Consider the following 21,837-nt stretch of genomic DNA (forward strand, 5'->3'; position numbering starts at 1 on the left):
GGGTCTTCAAGTCTATTCTTTCCTTGGCTACTCTGCCTCAGCCCTATAAGGAGTGACTGCTCCCCAATTCTTCTATTCTTCTATTCTTTAGAATTTTCTCCACACCTTAGTCGTTAATCCCCCTGCTTAATAAATCTTTATATTACATTTTCCCTATTCCAATAACTGATGTGGTTTCTGTCTCCTGGTTGATATAGCATATCACTGAGTGACTGCTAGAAAAGGTCTCCCGCTTCTACCACCGGTTACATGAGTATGAACTGTGTTTGGTTGCTAAAATTTGGGGGATGCTGGCTGCAAAATTAGACTGAACAACCAGTTGAATTATGGAGTTATGGTAATAGTTAATACCTGGTAAATCAAAGACTCTACACTTTTTCAAATTGGCATACCTATTCTCAGCTAATACTTCAATATGAAATCTGACTTTATCACATTCCAATAAATAAAAATTCTATTCCACTAGAATACTAATTTACATAATATATTTATGAAATGTAATATTTTTACAATATTAAGTCTCTTCCCTGGGAAAGATATTATGCCTGTATATTTGTTTAGACTTTCTATAATGTCCTCCAATAATTTGTTGTTTTTGTATAGAAAATATATTCCTTATCAAATTAATTTTATCACTACTTCAAATGAGATATTTTTCTGCTTCCATTTTTACATAGCTTTTTTCTCTTTTCTGAGACAGGGTCTCATTCTCTCAGCGAAGCTGGAGTGCAACGATACAGTCACAGCTCACTGCAGTCTCAATTTGCCAGACTCAAGTGATCCTCCCACCTCAGCCTCCCAAGTAGCTGGGACTACAGGCACATGCCACCATGCCTAATTTTTAAATTTTTTGTACAGATGGGGACTTACTATGTTGCCTAGGCTGGTCTCAAATTCCTGAACTCAAATGATCCTCTCCCCAGGCTTCACAAATGCTGGGATTATAGGCATGAGCCACTGTTCCCAGCCTAAATTATTTTTTTCTAATTCAAGAATTTCTATAGATTTTTACAAGCTGATTTTTAAAATTCAGCCAATATTCCAATTTTTCATATTAAATTTAGGAGTTTTAAGGAAAATCCTTTTGGGTTTTTGTCATCTAAAAGATACAAATCTATCCAATGTTTACACTGTTTTTTTATTGCATTAGTTAATACCTCTAAAATGTTTTATAAAAGGGTAAAAGTGGATATTCCACAATTTTTTTCTAATTTTTATGGAAATAGCTTAACATTGTACCATTTATTTTCTCACTTCCTGGTGCAGATAAATAAACTTGTCCTTCTCTTCCTTCCAGTTAGAGTTTTACATAACAAATAATTGTTTGGGTTTTATCGAATGTCTTTGTGGCAATCATGAGTATAGTCATACGGTTTTCTACTTAATTGGTTGGTATAAGAAATTAGGCTTAGATTTCCTCCTGGTACCACTAGTTTCAACTCCCTCATACAGAATCTAAGGCATATTCCTAGACTTGAAATCATCTACAGAAGGCTTGTTTGGCCGAGAAACCATAAAGCTCCAAGTGTTCCACATATGATCTTGTTCCATTGCCTCAGCACTGCCCACACAGTGATAGGGAACTCAGGAATGCCACATGGTCTGGTATGGTTTGTCTATGTGTCCACCCAAATCTCATCTTGAACTGTAGTTCCCATAATCTCCAGTTGGCATGGTAGGGATCCGGTGGGAGGTAAATTATTGGGGTGGTTACCTCCATGTTATTCTCCTGATAGTGAGTTTTTAAGCGATCTCATGGTTTTATAAGGAGCTTTTCCCTCTCTTTGTTTCCCCTATCATTGTTTGCTTCCCCTTCTGCCATGATTGTAAATTTCCTGAGGGGTCCTCAGCCCTGTGGGACTGTGAGTCAATTAAACCTTTTCCTTTATAAATTACCCAGTCTCAGGTATGTCCTTACAGCAGCATGAGAACAGACTAACATGTGGTCCCAGTGAGACCACTTTTCTCCTACCACATAAAACACCCTGCTTCACCAATGCAAATTGCTTAAGAAACCACCCCCCAAAGGAGAATATCATTAGATCCGACCATTTACTCTTCTTACAAGACCATTAAAGCTAATGCCAACATGCACTATGTCCCTAGTTAACGTAATCCCATCAATGGGAGTGCAAGCCACCCCATATTTTTAGGCAGTTTTCATTCCCAGATCTTATCCTCTAAGCTATGTAGACCCTCTAATCTGATTGAAGCCCTCAGTCCTAACTGATTCTCCCAGTGGTCCCATTTGTGGTTGTACTGGCATTTTGGTGCAGGAATCAGAGATATTAAATGTCCTCCCTTATCCTGGAGAGCTTCTGCACTGTAAAAATGATCTCACTTAAATTGCCAATAGTTTATCTGTTAAGAAACATGACATTTTCTTATGTGTCCTCTAAAACTTCTGTTTATTATCAGCAACAGCTTCTCTATCCTCAACTCCATCTCTGAATGTTCATTTTACTTTCCTGCTCTAAGACAAACTGGGCCAGCTACCCACTGAGGGACTCTTCCCAAGTAGAGGCTGTTACATCTACAATACCCCAAGCTCCTTAGTTTCAGCCACAGCCAGATGTCAGTCTATTCTGCCCGTTATTAAAATCCAAAACCTATGAACTTAACTTCAATTGCAAGAAACTTCCCTTTTAGAGGCTAATTATTATGTTTTTGTTTTTGTTTTTGCTTTGAGATGTAGTCTCCCTCTGTCACCCAGGCTGGAGTGCAGTGGCATGATCTCAGCTCCCTGCAACCTCTGCTTCCTGAATTCAAGCAATTCTCCTGCCTCAGCCTCCAGAGTAGCTGGGATTACAAGCATGCGCCATCATGCCCGGCTAATAGAGGCTAATTATTATGTTGGTGCAAAAGTAATTGCGGTTTTAGACCATGAATTTTAAATCATTATAACTAGGCTCAAATACATCTTTATTAATCACAATAGGAACCATTAAAATTAACACATTTTTGCCAATGAGAAATAAGTTTGTTTATTCCTGTAGCATAAAAATCTGTGCTTCGGGATTTGACAAACTCTTAGAAAGCATTTTCTGCATCCTGCTGGTTGTAGAAGGTTTTCCCTGCAAAACAAACAAAAAGAAATTGTCGAGATACTTGAAGAAGTGGTAGTCAGTTGGCAAGAGATCATGTGAATATGGTGGATGAGGCAAAATTTTGTAGCCCAAGTCGTTCAACTTTTGAAGCATTGGTTGTGCGACGTGTGGTCCTGAGTTGTCATGGAGAAGAATTGAGCCCGTTCTGTTGGCCAGTGCTGGTTGCAGGCATTGCGGTATTTGGTGCACCTCATAGATTTGCTGAGCATATTTCTCAGATGTAATTATTTCACCAGGATTCAGAAAGATGTAGTGGATCAGACCGGCAGCAGACCACCAAACAGTCACCAAGTTTGAGTTTGGGAAGTGCTTTGGATCTTCTCGGTCCAACCACTGAGCTGGTCATCGCCAGTTGTCATATAAAATCCACTTTTTGTCGCACATCACAATCCGATCAAGAAATGGTTCGTTTGTTGTTGTGTAGAGTAAGAGAAGATGACACTTTAAAACGACGATTTTTTTTATTTTCGCTCAACTCATGAGGCACCCAGTTATCCAGCTCTTTCACCTTTCCTGTTTGCTTCAAATGCCAAACTACTGTAGAAAGATCGACATTGAGTTCTTCGGCAACTTCTTGAGTAGTTGTAAGAGAATCAGCTTCGATAATTGCTTTCATTTGGTCTTTGTCAACTTCTGATGGCCAGCCACTATGCTCCTCATCTTCAAGGCTCTTGTCTCCTTTGCAAAATTTGAACCACCACTGCACTGTACATTTGTTAGCAGTTCCTGAGCCAAATGTGTTGTTGATGTGGCAAGTTGTCTTCACTGCTTTATGACCTATTTTGAACTCAAATAAGAAAATTGCTCGAATTTGTTTTTTGTCTAATATCATTTCCGTAGTCTAAAATAAACAGCAAGTAATAAGTCACAAGCAAAAAAAAAAAATAAAGTGAGAAATGCCCATTAAAATGATGTATAATATAACCACATTTATTTAAGAATGTACTCCAATATCAAACAGCAAATTCCAACAATTCAAAAACCACAATTACATTTGCACCAACCTAATGGGTTTATTTCTAAGAGAAAATTCTCTCTTAAGATTTTGGCACCTTTCTCAGATTGTAGCATTGGAAAGTCTTGTGTTCTTGCATAGAATGTTACATTGGTAGTAAACCCAGACAGCATGCCTTATTTGAAAAGCCTTCACCCTTTGCCCAAATCTAGCTTTTTTAGAACCTTTTAATTACCCTCTGGGCCTGTGTTGTCAGCTTCCCATATATGCCTATGAAACCCATAGGCATATATCCGATCTATCCATCCACCCATCTCCAATATATCTGTATATTTTTTTCAGCTGGAAAAGCAGCCTTAGAAGAACGTTTATCTGAAGATTCTACTGAATATTTACTAATGGCTCTGTTTGTGACCCCTAGTGCCTTGTGAGGAGGGAACTGTTTTTCACTTGCCACTAAGAATAGCCTTAAGTATTACTGTCTCCTGATCTCTTATTCTAGAGATTCTCCACCTGATAGACATTAGAATCACCTGGAGAGCACTGCGAAGAGGCTATTGCCAGGACCTCACCACCATATATTCCAGTAAAATTGGTTTGTGGAGAGGCCCAGGTCTCAGTATTTTTTTTAATTCTCCAGCTGATTCTAATGTGCAGCCACCATTGAAAAACCACTGTCATAATTTCAACTGAGTTGATAACAGTTCCAACTTCTTTGTTGACTCTTTCGTGGCCTTCCACAAGTAAGGCCAATGCTACTTGTTAGTTTTAAAAACCCTCTATCCTACCTTCCTTTGCATTCTGGTGAACACGTTGTGTTTTCCTAATTTAATAATTTAGATTTCATCTTGTGAAATCCCATATTGTAGCAATTATGAAATCAATGATCACTGTCTTCCCAAAGCATCTGTTGTTCATATAATTTTTATCTGCCATCATTTCAGAGTCAGATAATTTCATTCAGGCTCATTCTCTCATCCAACCAAGATCTATTCCAACTGCATCTATTCTTATTCTACCAGGTTTCTGACTGATAAGCCTCATCACTGCTGCACATTCCCTTGAATTTCACAATTTTTAGTTATGTTCCCAAAGACACAGCCTGCAGAGTCATCTGCCGTACTGTTGAACTCATTTGGATATTCTTTCAGAATCTTATATTGACCTTCTCCCAAATCAATAACCATACAGTCTTATGATACAATCTTTCTATGTTTAATATAGCATAACTAGTTTTATGGAGAATACAGGGTCTAGGAAAGGTATCGGCAGATTTAAGGGACCATTTTACGTTAATCTCCTGGATCTTACTATTAATCTCCTGGATCTTACTATCTGGAAAGTCATTCCAGTTTGCTCTCCATGATCTTCATCCTATTCCTCTGATAAATTTATCTGGGAAAAAGTCATAGTTTCTGATCAATAACAACTCAAATATATACCCATCTTGTGATTTTTCTTGGCCCCTCTTTAAGAGAGCTTAATCCTGGATATATTTCTTTTATTCCCACTGTTTTCAATTTGTACTGCATTTTGATATCCTGTTTTCCACTCTTTACTTTCTCTTAAGTCTTTGAGGATGGAGGTTTTCTCTTAAGGACATACCTCTGTTCTTTTAATATAGTCAGCTTTATTTTCTTGTTTTATTCTTTGTTCTCCCTCTGTTCTTGTTAAGATAGCAAGATTGAAACTCCAGTTTATCTTTGACATCCTGGGAAAAACATGATTCCTAAAGATAGAAATCAGGACATTTTTAATTAATAGTTTTTGTCAACAAAACATTTGGTTTAAAAAAAGTCTTGATTTAGAAAAGTATATATAAATGAACAGTACAAAGACTTATTATAAAATGAACAAACCCATGCAACCATCACCTAGGGCAAAAATTAGAAAATTACCACAAGCAACCCAGAAGCAACCTTCTTGCTACCTGCCAATCATTACCCTCACTACCTCAAAATGTACCCACCAATCTTGACTTCTACCACCACTTCCTATTTTTGAAATTTATATAAATTAAAACATATTTTTAAAAATTTCTGGCTTCTTTCACTCAATGCTATACTTATAAAATGCAATCATGCTGTTGCATGTGCAATAATTTAGCCATTTTATCACAGTATAGCAATTCATTTTATAAATATAATCAAGATATGTTTATTTCTATTTTACCATTAGTAGACATTTACTATTGAAAGTCTTGAAAATTATGAGCAACTTAGGATCTATGAATTCTATCGGTAGCTGTGAAATTATCTTGGCATTAAACTATTACAAATAACACTGCTTTGAATATTCTTTTTTTTTTTTTTGAATATTCTTATATGTCTCTTTTGGTTGATCTAAGTGTTTGACTTTGTCAGACACATACCTATGGAGTAGAATTGCTGGCTATATGGATCAACTGTGCCAGGATCTAGTTGATGCAGTTTCATGCCCAAGGCTTTGGTATATTTTGAAAAAGTTAAATAATGACTTTTTTTTACATTTACCAGTATATATATCCCAGAAAGACATAACTGATCTAATAAAATAATACACAGTGGTGGAAGTAAGTGATATGATTGTAGCTGAACAATTTCCAATATTTAGGCAGAAATGTCATATACTTGAAAAGACAATTAACCATTTATCACAATCTGATAGGCCTGGATCATAGAAGGCTCTGTGAGTCAGGTTACGATGTTTGCCTTAGATTCTCTGGGTAATAGATATTGAGCAACAGAGTGACCTGGGTGGAGTTATCCTTTAGGGAGACATCCTGGCAGAATGGCGTGAAGTGAAATGAAGGTGAACTGAAGTCAGTGAGCCATTTAGAATCTTCTCATGAAAGTCCAGAGAAAACACAGAAAGGGATCAAGCTAGAGCAATGACAGTGGATGCCAATCACTCTACAAGGAAAAATTGAAGGTTGGGAGACAGGAAAGTTTTCCTGTCCTGGCTGGAGAAACAATTTTTAATGACTGTATAGCCTGTTCTTTGTAAAATTTCCTATCCATTTTCTCAGGAAGAGACAAGATAGGAGAACTTTAGTGGTCAATCACCCTTCTAAGAATCAATTAATAAAGATACCAATAAATACTGATTCCATTTCCTCAGACTGATTCTTTTAAGTGGGGGAAGTAAAAGGCTGAATTAAAGGTAATATAACAGTCTTATATTTATGTAATTTCTAAGGTAGCTGCATTGCTTGTCAGTGTATACTTAATGTATGATGACAGTTCAGAACTGATTTTTTTCCTTTGGGATTTTTAATAATAATTATTTACTGCATTTTCAAAGCCCTTGTCTATATCAGCAGGATGCTATATTGTATGACAAGCAATTCAAGACTCATACTTCTTAGTAGTGGCCTCTTTTTGGAGACTTCAGAAAATGCCAGGCAGGGGGTGATAACAGAGAAAGAGCTTAATAAATGTTGCACCAAAAATGAATCCAGAAACCAGTCTTTCTTTGTAGTAGTTTCATGACATTCAAATGTACCAAGAGCGTCACCATTGACTTTTCACAGGTTAGAGACATCTTGCAATTTCTAGCCAAACTTCAACTTTGGTTCCAACTTTATATGACTAAGAACAAATTGATTCAACTTAAAAAGAAAAATTGTTACTCCTTTATACAATAAGAATAAGAGGATTAGGAGGGAAAAAAATGTTTACCTCACAGAAGTACAGCAGATTGCACAGAATTGTTCTAACAATTTTAGTCATGCTAATAAAGTCACTGGATTTCCACTCTCATGAGGGAGTTTCTCAAATTACTCAAAAATCTGCTTTGGGTGTTTTTGCTTTCAGAAGCTGAGAAATTACTAGTGGGGGATAGTTAATATCTTCCCACAGAGATAAGAACAGAATCACCAAGAGAATTAAAGGAAAAGCAGGAAAATGGAGCGTTCAGTGCAATGTGCTCGGGAGAATCTGACTGTGAATCTAATGCCAACTCAGCTGCCACTTACAGCCACATCTTCTTTAAAATATAAACTAAAAAAAAAATTACATTTTGCTGTCGTGCTAAACCCCTATCCACTCCAATGGATATGGTACCAGGTTTAAGAGGCTGAAGAAGAGACCCAGAGCCAGTGAAAAAGACATGGAGTTTTACTGGTGGCTTACATAGAGGGGAGAGAGTCCAGTTGCAGCAGGCTGAACAGGAGAGCCACAACCACTTGCAAAGGCACGCAGTTTACATAGCATTTTCACTGAACACCCTTTCCCTATCAACCTCCACCTGACAACCTTCATTCAACACAAAACTCAAGGCCTTCATGTCCCATGTGACCAGTATTCCACAGGACAAGTCGGGGCTCAGATGTTCCTCACAGAAAAGGAATGAATTGCCAGGTTGGCCACTGCCAGATTCCCTAGCTTGGAACATACACATTCAGGTGCATCTGTCATACAGGCTTATTTTCAAGACATGCTTAAGTTGTTTCTATCAGATGTGTTTACCATGTATTTGTCAATAGCTTTCTTCAAGAATCACAGCCAGGATGAGGAAGACTTGAAAACAGCACTGTGATCAGAAATTATCCCTTCAGCACAATTTTTCTGATTTTTGTCATTTTGCAAGTCAACATTCAGGGACACCTTGCAGAAATACACTCAAGCACCTGTGTGTACTGTTTATATTTAAGGTTTGTGTTTCTATGTCATTCTTCACTAATACCCAAGATAGCCCTAGGCACTCCTAAAACTATACCAACATTACAAAGTGTCAAGTTAGCACCCCTAAAAAATTATCTCACAGTTACATTTTTAGGACATTCCAAATTCATGGGCTCAGAGGCCTTTCTTGGAGCTCTATCACAGAGGAAGAGACAAGTATATAATGGGCCAGGAGGCTTTCTGTTGTTCTTTCTGTCAAAAATCATTCAGACATGATGTTTATTTGTAGTAGCATTTTTGTCTGGGCTGAAGGAAGATGGATGAACTAAAACCTACTTGGGCTTGTCATTAATGGCCCAAATCAATCATTGAAAAAGGCCACTGCATTACCTCAAGGAGAGGATGAAAGCAATGGCATTTTGGTAAAGAGAGAGACGACTTTACTTCACTGATGGTAATTTTAATCATAAATAATTTATTAATGTCCTCCCTCTTGGTGGTGGACAGATTCTTGATTTATTTATATTAGTGTGGTAAATTGAATCAACTAACTTTACTAAAAGATTAGAAAAATGTTAACCCTATGAAAAGGTAGTAAACAAGCAAGCTACATTCTGTCCTATGTGGTAATATAAGAGATCAACGAAAAGGGTTTGCATCATATTTTCCACAATACAACCTTTCAAAGTAAAAAAATAATAATTTTGTGGATTGTGCTGAACGTGATGAAACTCCATTAGATCGTGAATTTGAGGTAGGATGGGGTTATCAACGGTTTTGCAAAAGATCACATTTATAGTTCAGAGCTGCCTCAGCTCAGAAGTGTCCTTCATTTATACTCCTTAGTGTATTCACTAAGATAGTAAACGCAAGAAGCTTCATGAATGTCGAATTAGTAGACATCATTTCTGTACTACTTGGTTTCCAGGTCTTTGGGTTCCATAGCAATTGGCATTAGCAAAGATCACAGCCTAGGGGATGGTTAAAATACAATTGTATTCACACTTTTTTTATCCTGCAATAGAAGAGCTATTTTCAATTCGATTGAATACATATATGGGATATAGGCCTAAGAGAGTGACGAATTTAGCTTAGAACAACACTCAGAGGATAAACACATCCCTGTTCTGTGGAATATGCCCACTTTCAACAATGAAGGTGACCCTGCATCGGGAAGTACTTGGCTGGACTAGTTGTTTCCTAGGCTCTTGACCCCAGTGTATTACAACCCAGGATGCTTAAATAACTTGCAAATAAGACTGTAATACCTCTATCAGTGAATGCTAGAGATGAAGAAATGCCTTATCTAAAAAAAAAAAAAAAGAAGAAGAAGAAGAAGAAACACGAATTGAAGGCTACCAAGCTTGGTATTGATCCTGGTAAAGTTTGTGAAACAAGCCATCAGTGGATGGTTTGTGAGCATTGTAAAGGAGGGTCACTGGATGAAAGATGGAATCACTAAGAGGACACCGTCTTGTCCTTTTTCCTTTTCATTTATTTTGCTTATAGTGTCACTAGAGCAGTTTATTTCTTTGGGAAATGCAGCCCCTCTGGGGAAAAAAAAAAAGACTAGTACTAATTTAAAAAGTGAAGAAAGCTGAAGGTGATGGTTCTTTGCCAGAAAATAAAAGTTTGGAAATAGCAAGAGTGAAAAAATAAATTTTATGGTAGTTTAGAAACAATACATAAACAAGTTCACTATGTGATCTATAAAGAAACAAGAAAAAGTTTCATTAAAATAATTCAATATTTCTTCCAGACAAAAAATAAAAAAATAGTATTTGCTACAGTGGTACTTGCAAATTTTGAAGTCTCAATACAGAAGGTATTATTATCTACAGCATGAATTATTAATTTTGATTCACAGAATCAAAATTACTAGAACTTCCTGAATAGATTTTACTATACAACAATCATTCTTCAAAGTTAGAAAGCCTTCTGTCTTTATTTTGCTGATGAGGCTACTGAGACCCAAGTATTTTTAATGAAAATTGATAAATAAAAGGGGGAATTTAAAATCCAAGTCTCATACAGGTCTATGTACCATACTATTTTCTACATACCTGAAAATTCAACTTTAGTTATATTTTCTTTATACCCTTTGATATGGTTAGGCTGTGTCCCCACCCAAATCTCAACTTGAATTATAGCTTCCATAATTTCCATGTATCATGGAAGGGACCTGGTGGGAGGTAATTAAATCATGGGGGCGATTCTTTCCTATGCCGCTCTCATGATAGTGAATAAGTCTCACAAGATCTGATGGTTTTATAAAGGGCAGTTCCCCTGCACACGCTCTGTTGCCTGCTGCCGTGTAAGACATGACTTTGCTCCTCCTTGACCTTCCACCGTGATTGTGAGGCCTCCCCACCAATGTGAGACTGCAAGTCAATTAAACCTCTTTCTTTTGTAAAGTACCCAGTCTTGAGTATGTCTTCATTAGCAGCGTGAGAACAAACTAATATACCCTCTCATGCATCAAATGGTGAATATGGATTTGGCTGCCCCTTACCAAGCAATTCAAGATGGGTACATAAGAAAAATCAGTGTATAAGTTACAAATGTAAAATTCTAGGTAAAGACTACAAATAATAACAATTAGAGGAGAAAAAAATGAAATGTACTAGTATTTTTATATCACAGAGATAAAAGATTTTTAAAGTTTTTCTAAAATTTTATGCAGGAAACATCACAGATTTCATTTTATAATTTTGAAATGAAGAAATAATACATCTAATGTGTTCCCAACACTCCCTATTAGTCATCCTCTATTTTACTACTATACTATTTCTTTGGCTCAGTATTTGTGATTTTCTAAAAGTACACTATTTATACATTTATTTATTTGCTTATTGTCTGTCTTTGCCTGAATTTTACCTTTTTCTAAAATTAAGTTATTTGTACATTTATTTATTATCTCTCTCACTTGTATGGAATTTTGTCTGCTTTGTTGACATCTGATGCCTAAGTAGTATCTGAAATATAGTAAGAATTCAATACATATTCTCTAAAAACAATTTAAAATATGAAAACATATACACATAATATGTGATATATATATTTGCTAGGTGAACAATGTTAATTTAACACACATACATATTTGCTAAAATTATAACTAAATTTCTTCCTTTTAGCATTGCTACTTTTTCTAAGAATAATGAGCAACTCAGCCCTTCTTTTATTTGCAAGGTCTCCACATTTTCTAGAACATCAATAGAAAGGTTTAAACCTTAAAATATTAAAATGATGGCCTATGGAATGTCTGGATATATCTGCATTTCTCATGATAATCCTAGTAAAAACATGTATTTTATTAACATTTAACCTTTGAAGCAGGTATGTATTTAAATATTTTAATATATTCGCTGATTATCTTAAGAAGGCACACATGTCAAAATTTAATGCATTATATCTTATTCAGAAATAACAGGAATCTTGGCCTTGTAGTATTGCTAGACCTATAAAATAAAGTATGATCTCATGAGAAAATGGGGACAAATGTAGATGTCTGGTGGAAAGAAAACAAATGCAAGCACAAAGACTAAGTTGAAATATAATAGAGTATTGATACAAGGGAAGAACTTAACTAAAAAGCAAAATAAAACCTTAGAAAACTCTTCAAATGCTGCCACAAAAGCACAATGCTCGCCTTAGTGTTTGTCTAGACTCCATTTATACCGTTATTATTTCCAATTGGGTATACACCAAACATCAAGTCAAGATTATTTTCTGAACACTGGTTCCAGATTATGTCAGATGTTGTGGGTTGTACTTTTAAAATAAACTATAAAATATATAGTAGCCATCTGTCTTAGAATTTTCTGTTCCTTGTTTTTTTAAGGCATAACAGGCAAAAATAGAATCAAATAAAGGAAAACAGCTGTGATGGAAAACTTTGCAAGGCTGATAATTTCACTCTTAAACTAGCACTGAAATTAACACATTAGTCATTTTGAAAAACCAGATTTGTCTTTTTATTAAAAACTGGTGTCTGGGTGCGGGTGGCTCATGCCTGTAATCCCAGCACTTTGGGCAGCTGAAGCAGGTGGATCACGAGGTCAGGAGTTCGAGACCAGCCTGGCCAACATGGCGAAACCCCATCTCTACTAAAAATACAAAAATTAGCCAGCGTGGTGGTGCTCGCCTGTAATCTCAGCTACTCAGGAGACTGAGGCAGGACAATCGTTTGAACTTGGGAAGCAGAGGTTGCAGTGAGCTGAGATCATGCTATTGTACTCCAGCCTGGGCGACAAGAGCAAGACTTCGTCTCAAAAACAAACAAACAAACAAAAAAAACTGGTTTGGATTTTTATAATTAAATTGTCTAATTACATTAGCACCACTTTGTCTCAAGTCATTAATGCTGAAGGAGAATATTATAAAATCTTAAATTTGCACAAACTAAAAATGGCATGCCATTGACATTTATATAACATACTGATATAAAGATTTTACCTAAACTTACCATTTGAAATGGCAGTGAGTTGGCAGCTGCATGAATTAGACTCTCATGATTTCCCATTTGAAATGTGTTTATATGATAGAAATAATATTTCCAGAATTTTGAAGAAATTTCTATAAATGATGAGGTTAATCTAACTTATCATCTGTAAAGTCTAACAAAAAATCTAACTTATAAAAAATATTTTCCTACCTGAAAAAATACAAGAAGAAAAATGTTATCTATTCATTGTCTCTTCATGGATTCAGAACTCTTAGGACTGTATCTTTGCTCCAGATCATTATTACTCCCCACCCTGTCACATAAAACTCACTCTGAGAAACGCATGCAATTTTGCCACACTCTCCACTGCTTTCCTGTTACAGTAATCACAGCCTTTGCCATCTGGCCCACAGTCTTCCTCTCCATGTTAAACCCTGCCATCTGTCGGAAGGACTGCAGTGTCCCATCACTAACCCACCCTTCTCAGTTCCTTGGCCTGCTGGTTCCAAGTCACCTTTACTTCCACATGCAATTCAACCACCCGCAACTAGATTGATACCTCAGTCTTAGCTACAACCACAAATGCTCCACCTCCAAAAACACTCCAGGTGGTTTCCTGCTTTCTCACCATACTGCTTCTCCTTCCCACTTGCTTATTCAGCTACTCCTACAACGGTGCTTTGGCCTCATTAGATCACCAGACAGTTGATGGCTCTCCCAATATGTAAGAACTCTTCCTTCTTTACTTTTTTGTTATCCAAGTACAATCATGCACCCCATAATGATGCTTCATTCAACAATGGACTTCCCAAAAAATAATGTAGCTGAAAAATTCCTTTCGCCTGGTGACATCATAGATGTCCTAATGTCACAGCACAACGTATCACTCATGTGTCTGCGGTGATGTTGGTATAAACAAACCTATTGTGCTACCAGTTGTATAAAAGTGTAACACATACAATTATCTACAGTATATAATTCTTGATAATAAGCAACAATGTTACTGGTTTATATATTTACTACACCTTTATCATTATTTTAGAGTATACTCTTTCTACTTACTAAAAAGAAATTTAACTGTGAAACAGGCAGGTCCTTCAGGAGGTATCCAGAAGAAGGCATTGTTATCACAGGAGATGACAGCTCCATGTGTGTTATTACCCCTGAAGACCTTCCAGTGGGACAAGATGTGGAGGTGGAGATGGTGATATTGATGATCCTGGCCCTGCGTAGGCCTAGGCTAGTGTATGTGTTTGTGTCTTGGTTATTAACAAAAGAGCTTAAAAAGTAAAAAATAAAAATAAAAGTAAACATTTTCAAATACAAAAAAAGTTTATAGAAAATGATATAAAGAAGGAAAATATTTTTTGTTCAGCTGTACCTGTGTTTGTGTTTTAAGTCTTACTACAAAGGAATCAAAACATTAAAAAAATGAAAAGTTTATAAAGTTAAAAAGTTACAGTAAACTAGGGTTAATTTATTATTGAAGAAAGAAGAATATTTTTTATAGGTTTAGTACAGCCGAAGGGCACAGTGTTGATAAAGTCTACAGTAGTGTACAGTAATGCCCTAGGCCTTCACATTCCCTCACCACTCACTCACTGACTCACCTGCAATAACTTCCATTCCTGCAAGCTCCATTCATAGTAAGTAACCTCTCCAGGTATACCATTTTTAATCTTTTATATCATACTTTTACTAAACCATTTTTATTTTTAGATTCACAAATACTTATCATTGTGTTATAATTAATTGCCTATATTTAGTACAGTAACATGCTGTATAGATTTGTAGCCTAGGAGGAATAGGCTATACTGTGTAGCCCAAGTGTATAGTAGACTATACTGTCCAGGTGTGTATAAGTACACTATGACATTCTCACAATGACAAAATTGCCTAACAACACATTTCATACGTAGCAATTACAGCCAGCTGGAAGATATAAAGGGGAAAAATACTTCATTTAAAATATCAATAAAAGAGATTTTAAAAAAATACTTAGTATGTAATTTAGCATTAGGTCCAGCTTCATACAACAACAACAAATAAACAGTGGCTTAGTCACACAGTGGTTATTGTTTCATGTGAAATGTCCCGTGGTCCAATCCAAGACAGAAATAGATGTTTTACATATCCCAGGGGTCCCAGGCTCCCTCCAGCTTTCTGCTCTGGCCCTGGTGTCCCATTCTTACTACAAGAAAGAAGAAAGAGAAGAGCATGCCCCTCGCTTGGAAAACACTCCTCAAAATTGCACATACCACTTCCACTCATATCCCACTGTCTAAAACTCAGTCATATGGCCAGGCTTAACTGCAAGAGAGGCTGTGAAATGTAGCCTTTGTTCTGAGTGGTCATACGCCAGCTAAGATTCAGAGCTTCCACTATCGGGAAAGAAAAGGGGAAATGATACTGGGAGACAACTAGCAGTCTCTGTCACACCTAAGAATAAGTTTAAGAAAAAAAATATGTAATATCTATAAGAAATACTTTCAAATTGCCTGTTAGATACAAAATAGGATCTAAACAAATACAAAGCACACCACATTCTTGGGTGAGCAAAGAGAGATTTTGCCTTGATAATCCACAAAAAAAGGTCTAATAGCCATGAATTTGGATGCCTCAAGTAGTATAGCATAAATTTGTATAAAACAAAACTGTTAAGTATATGTGTAAATGGCAGAAAGACAATTATAGTAATAGATCTCAACCTTTGGCAGATCAAACAAAAATAAGGCCATAATTATTTTTAACAGTAGAATAAATAACATCCAGATGGCAGCTAAAGTCATCTTTCTGTCAAAAATAAAATTGGCAAATGCCCCCATTACTTGTCTGGCAAAGGTTCAATGGCCTCCCCAAAACTTCTGGGAATCTCCATGTCTCTCATTCTTGAGATTCCCTCCAGCCTTGTCCCTGCCCTCTGAATCTCATTAGTTCTTGCCTCCTGTCTCATTCCCCTTTATACATTCCGCATAGACCCAGATGCGGGACACAGACCCTTTTCTTCATCTAGCTAACAACAGCTCACAAAGGCCTTTTTTGTTTATAGTCAAGTTAACTGAAAGTTTGGGGCAGTAGAGTGGGATTACAGCCCTGACAAGCAAACTGCTTATAAGCACACACAGGCAGACCGTTTTCAGAAGTCTTTAGGCTTTGGCTACCACACTGCAACAAATTTCTCCCTCAAATTCCTGGTAAATCTAGCTTCTTGCCTTGTTACCTGGTTCCTGCTTGCCTTAAGAATTCTGTCCTAACATTTCCCTATTTCTCTGTTTTTCAGTTCTACCCCATTCTGCATCATCTCAGAAAATAAATTTTGCTTATTTTTTTTAAATATTAGAGATAACTCCAACAAGTAGCATGGGTGAAACATATTGGGGGGCTACAATATCACCATAATTTCACTCAGACTCCATAGAGTCATGCAAAATAAATATATACTCAATAGTGCACTGCAGCCAGCTCATAGTTGCTCATAAGAGTGGATTATAAGATCTCTTCCCTACTCTCCATGCAGTAACTTCACATCAGTAGGTTGAAATCCTCATATTGAAAGTATTTACAACATAGAAGCTGGCAAACACTCCGAATATCAGTGATTTTTTGTTTTGGCTAGGTTTGGGATTGAGGTTTGTTTTGTGGTTTTTAGTGAGCTGTTTGTTTGAGGAGCCTGCTTACCAGCACAACACTGCCTAAATCCTAAGAAAACTGTGTTTAATGTGCAAATGAAGATTCAAGTCTGTTAACTCATGTTCCTGCCACACGAGCCAGCTAAACCCTCCAAGGCAGTGATAAGAAGAAGGAGAAGACTCTAAGCAAAAGATGACTCCATCACTCGGATCCACAGAGACCACAGGAACATGACACTCTGCCTATTCTAGTCCATGTAACAACATTGATTAAAACAGTTGAGGCAACACGGATATGAAACTGTATAATTTAGTAACTTAAAATCGTTAATTACACTGAACTGACCAGAGTTCAATCCTGAGAATAAAGAAACACTATTATACCACATTCTTCCTTTTTTTTTTTTTTTTTTTTTTTTTTTTTGAGACAGAGTTTCGCTCTTGTTGCCCAACAACAAGAGCTGGAGTGCAATGGCATGATCTCAGCTCACTGTAACCTCCGCGTCTCAGGTTCAAGCAATTCTACTGCCTCGGCCTCCCAAATAGGTGGGATTACAGGCACCTGCCACCACACCCAGCTAACTTTTGTATTTTTAGTAGAGACGGGGTTTCACCATGTTGGCCAAGCTGGTCTCGAACTCCTGACCTCAGGTGATCCGCCCACCTTAGCCTCCCAAAATGCTGGGATTATAGGTGTGAGCCACCACGCCCAGCCTATTATACCACATTCTAAAGTGAGGCACTAGGGATCAATATCTCTCACATGATCTAGTGAAAAGCAACCCCCAGCCTGTCCCCATCCCTGCCCATCCCAACCAGCTATATCAGGAGAAGACTGGAGGGAGAGAGGGAAGAGTTGCTATAGTCACTGGGCTTGTGTGGACTATAGTGTTCATGGAAAAAGGTACTACCCAGCCCTTAAGCCAAGGTGGCAGGAAGGGATTTCACGATTACTGAATGGGATTTGACGATTACTGAATAGAATTTCTTACTGCCTTCAAGATGAGTGACTGCCTCACATTTGGAGAAAGACTATACTATCTATCTGCTAGGACTTGCTGACCATTCCCTATGAATTAAAGAGAGATGATGGCACGCTAAGAAAGAGGAAGACAGTGCAGCAGCCAAGTTAACATTTGCAATGGTAACGGTGTGTGAGTTTCTTATAGGTCCAAGGACACCAGAAAAGGAGCTAGTCTTGAGTCCTTTTTGCCAGTTCCTCATCCTCCAGGCAAAGGGGCTCCAGCAGGGGGAAGCTGTGGGATCCACCTCTGTGGATAGGAGCTGAGTAGAAGGAATTACAAGTACTTGTGCCAAAGAAGATGCTCCTTGCAACAAAACTGAGCCATAGGAAATTCTCACAGGACAAGGCAAAAAACTCACATACACCTTCCATAAGAACAACTCTTTCAATGCCTGCACACAAAGATGCCATCAGGAGAAGCCTGTCAAGATTATTAGCAGAAGAGCAACATAAACCTGCATGAGCCAACAAAGGAAGAAGCACAAATACCCCTGGGTAAAGCAGATTGGCACTCTGGCACTTTCTTTCTTACTGTTGTCCCCAAACACAGAAGTTAGAGTCTGGATGAGGGGTAAAAGTGAGGGAGCACAAGAACAGGCCAAGTTAATCTCCCCACTCAAAAACCCTTGAAATATGGCATTAAGTCATGACGTGACATGGGAACGCTTTAGATCAAGAATGAAAGGGGAACTTTAAACTTGATTGCGTTGAGTTTTTAAATCTAAGAGTGTTCAAAGGTCCTAAATCTGTCTACAAGGTCCTTAAAAGAAAGAAATAGAGGATTTGATAAATATCGAAAGCAGTGATTAGAGAAACGTAAAAAATTTCATGTTTATATTCCACACAGTTGAGATCCACTTCTTTAAAAACACAGCTTATTTGGATTTACGCAAAACAGAAACTCAAACAAAACTTGCTTCCTTTGTTTCTTTTCTTCTCTCCTCCCAGTTCCCTGTCAGTGCTCCCTCAGGGAAGTCCAATATGACATGGCTCCCTATGGGTTGATGCTGGCTTATGCTGCTCTTCTAGCTAATCCTGACAGTCTGTTGATGGTGACATCTCCTGTGAAAGGCACTGCAAGAGGTAAACTCTTGCCAAGGGTACCTGTTAGTGCTTCACCCTAGCCTGGGCCTCAGCTCTCTGGCATGGCAGATCAAGCCGGTACTTCCAGATCCTTTCATTGGCATGTCTTTGTATAATGGTCATTGTGGTGTCTTAGTTCATGTGTGCTGCTATAACAAAATACCTAAGACTGGGTAATTTATAAAAAGATAGAAGTGTGCTTCTCAGAGTTTTGGAGGATGTAAGTTCAAGATCAAGGCACTGACATTTGGAATCTGGGGAAGTACTCCTTGTTGGTCCTCACATGGCCAACAGCAAAAGGGTAAAAAGGGCCAAACTCGCCCCCTTTTATAAGAACACCTAATCACATTCACGAGGGCAGAGACCTCATGACTTAATCACCAACCCACAGGTTCCACCTCTTAATACTACCATGGGAATTAAGTTTCAACATGAATTTGGGGGAGGACACCATCATTCAAACCGTAGCATATGGTAAGTGGTTTGGCGTCTTAGGCTATTTCTCATGTGTCACTTATGCAATCATTCCTTGATGATAAATCCAATGTTAGCTGATTTACTTCCAAGTCTGTGCAAAAGATGTTATATACTGTTGCAGTAATGCAAAGAACCAAACATTTGTTTTCTACAATAAACACAAGTTGGTACTAACTGGTTTATCTTTTTTCATTCACTTTCCTTGTACTTACAGTCCCGTAGGTTTTTTTTTTAACTCAAAAATTGTTTCCCTCTAATTGCAGGCTACTTATTTTTAAAATATTATTTAAACTTAAATACATATTATTGCAAATTTTACTTTTCATCGTTTTACTTTTCAACAAAGACAAGGTCTCTAATCTCTCCCTCCACTCAAATTGCCACTCTCAAACCTCACTATGTATTTGCGCAGTATTAGCTCTCTACAAGTCCAAAGCTTGGATTATATGTTTTGATAAGCAAATGGCCCAACACTTTGAGTTGAACACAGAAGAACTGATAGAAACTTTGAAAGTTCAGCCTTTCTTCTCTCCCACCTACACCAATCTCTTTTCCCAATAAAATGAATAACATCATTCTTGCCCTCCCTCAGAAAACTAAGAGTTACAATTGTTTTATTTTTTTAAATAAACCCCCCCCCCCAATATAAGTAGGCATATTGGAGGATGCAAATGAAGAAGTAATAGGCCAAATTCACTCAGTCAACACAGCTAAGTTTGAGGAGGTATATCCATATAATCTGTTTGTTTGTTTGTTTGTTTGTTTGTGAAGGAGTCTTGTTCTGTTGCCCAGGCTGGAGTGCAGTGGCTTGATCTCCACTCACTGCAACCTCTACCTCCCAGGTTCAAGGGATTCTCCTACCTCAGCCTCCTGAGTAGCTGGAATTACAGGCACACGCCACCACGCCCAGCTAATTTTTGTATTTTTAGTAGAGACAGGGTTTCACCATGCTGGTCAGGATGGTCTTGAATTCCTGACCTCGTGATCCACCCACCTCAGCCTCCCAAAGTGCTAGGATTATAGGCGTGAGCCACCGTGCCCAGCTCGTATAGTCATTTTTAAAAAATTTTTTGGATTTGTATCTTCAGGCCAAATATGTGCTCTTCCTGTTACTTCATTTACACCCCTCTTTATTGAATGACATCTGGCTGTTGAGCACTTTCATGTCAGTGTCTTGACTTCTGAAGGTGTTTGGATTGACCTGAAACAAATATTGAATGTATAGATGCATATATATCTATGTCTTCCACTAACAGGAAATATGTCTTCTTTTCAAACAATCATAAAACGTTTGTAAATATTGTTTCAAGAATGGACAAACAAATCAACAGAACAATAGAGACCATCTTAAGGCCAAAAAACTAAATGAAACCATTTTATATATAAATGTGTACATATTTATATATGTATATATATAAAACATAAATATATAAATATAAATATATGTATATCTTCCACTAACGGAGAATATGTCTTCTTTTCAAACACCCATAAAATGTTTGTAAATATCGTTTCAAGAATGGACAAACAAATCAACAGAACAATAGAGGCCTCAAGACAAAAAACTAAATGAAACCATTTTATATATAAATGTGTATATATTTGTATATATGTATATATAATATAAAATATATTTGTATAAAATATATTTATATTTATATTATATATACATATATGCATATATACATATAAATATATATATACATTAATAAAATATATAAATAAATACATATTATATATGAATTATATATAATTAATATATAAATATATTAAATTATAATTAAAATATATTATATATTAATTATATGTAATTTATATAAATAATAATATATAAATAAAATATATATACATATATACATGAATGAATCATTACAAACTAATGCATGCAGATGAATTATCCAAATGTTCTGAGGAAATTATACTTTTGAGGAACAGATTAAGTTGGGTTGCAATTTTAAAATGCCATCCATGAAAATAAATTTAATTAAAAAATAAAAGCAGAAAACAAATGTAAATTGGCAACTGTTTAACTGATCTCAGAATTATCAGAATGGATAAGAGCTTTCTAAACTGGGAAAAAAAATGAAATTCCTCATTAGGAAATTCTAAACTTACCTATGTAAAATTTGAAGATCTCTGAAGAGCAAAGCCTCTGCAGAAAATTGTAAAACAATTCAAACTGAGAATATTATTTATATCCATGCCGACTGATATTTAATAATATTTTCTATATTAAAAACTTACTCAAACTCATAAAGGAGACACTAAAACTTAGACTGAAAATAGACATGAATACAAAATTCACAGAAGATGGCATATAAATTGTTAATAAGATATGAAATAAAATATTCAAGTTATTAATAAATAGAGATACCAGTTAAAACAGACAATACGATGTTTTCTAAGTTGTCCTTTTTTAAAAGATAATATTTAGTGCTGCCATGAGTGTATTGAGAAAAGTCTCTCACACACACCTGGTGGGAAAGATAAACTGGCATAAACTTTCTGGAAAAT

General features: G+C 36.7%; 1 long non-coding RNA gene across 3 annotated transcripts in view; it reads right to left on the reverse strand.

Annotated features, from left to right (window-relative positions):
- LOC129397620 (uncharacterized) overlaps positions 1–21,837 on the reverse strand; it is a 306,809-nt gene that overhangs the window by 20,342 nt on the left and 264,630 nt on the right. For all 3 annotated transcript variants that reach the window (XR_010112010.1, XR_008625211.2, XR_008625210.2), the window contains one exon: positions 5,668–5,791. This is a non-coding gene — a long non-coding RNA (uncharacterized LOC129397620). The remainder of the gene's footprint in view (positions 1–5,667; positions 5,792–21,837) is intronic.

Source organism: Pan paniscus, chromosome 3 (assembly GCF_029289425.2).
Source record: "Pan paniscus chromosome 3, NHGRI_mPanPan1-v2.0_pri, whole genome shotgun sequence".
NCBI lineage: Eukaryota > Metazoa > Chordata > Mammalia > Primates > Hominidae > Pan > Pan paniscus.